We start from the raw sequence: 1,352 nt of genomic DNA, 5'->3' as shown, positions 1-1,352 counted from the left end.
CGTCGTTCGTCGTAGTCTACTACGTCGTTGTTCTTTACTTTTACGTTTTATTACTAGAAATAAACGAAATATATATAGTATATTTATTATATATATATATATTATTATATAATATATATATATATATATATATATATATATATATATATATATATATTGTAAATATATAATAATATATTGTAAAAATTGATTTAGGATAACTCAATATATACGCCGCACCTATCAAAAACTTAATTTATTAACTATTATTTACTATGTTTAAAGTAAATGAACTATATCAGTAAAAACTATATCAGTAAAAACTTTGTACTATCTATCATTATGAAAAATATTAGAAATCCGAAATATTTATATTTCGTATTAAAAAATGAACTTTTTTAAACCCTTGTATTGCCGTATATCTCATAAGGGTGGGATATATGGCTACTCATAGGGGGAGGGTGGGCGTATGGCTCATATAAAATTTACAAATAATGCATATAAATAAGACATAAAATGACACAATAACTTATAAAAGTGTTTATAAATTTTATTACGGAATAAGAATGATAAATATGTATATGAAGTAATAAATAATAATTGCAATCTTTCCAGATGTATTACAAGTGTTATGACATAAGGTACATATTTCATGTAATGCGTTTATTGCATTTAGTACACTGAATTCAATCTGCGCACTTTGTATGCTTTGAGCATAAATCCCGCCTGTTAAAAATGTCATATATCCCAAACAGGTGGGATATACAAGACAACGAATTAAACAAAGCATACAAGAGCAAAGTACTTGTATTTTGTTATACAACATACTTTACTATTCCTCTACTCATGTATCACGAAATAACCACTAAGTCTTTTGCACGTCCTACAGTAATCATTTTATGTAGATTATAATTTATGATGGCGCTACTTAACACAGTGATAAATCGATTCAACTCACAATAATTTCATTAATATTAACAGCAAGAAACTGAAATCATAATACTAATATAACATAAAGGCATGTAACAGAGTAGTTGGGAAAATTATCCTATTCCTTCTATTTTTTCTGACTTCTATGGCGTAAATTCCAGCGCGATATATTTGCCGAAGTTACCCTAATAATAAATTATAAAAGTTACAAAAAATTGTTAATATTTCTTATAAACTGATGAAATGTATTGCAAGTATAATATTTACCATAATACTTTTGTGTGAATTTTACAATTTCCAAGCAAATTGCGCCGATTATTTGTCGGTCTTGAAACAATAAATTAAATTGATAAGCAATTTAATTTTTTATTGATGATAATGAGTCTCTTTAAAAAAATATTGTAAAAAATGTAATATAAACATCATAAATATAAATATTATAA

Source organism: Atta cephalotes (assembly GCF_000143395.1).
Source record: "Atta cephalotes unplaced genomic scaffold scaffold00013, whole genome shotgun sequence".
In the NCBI taxonomy this organism is placed as follows: domain Eukaryota; kingdom Metazoa; phylum Arthropoda; class Insecta; order Hymenoptera; family Formicidae; genus Atta; species Atta cephalotes.
This window is presented reverse-complemented; position numbering follows the sequence as displayed.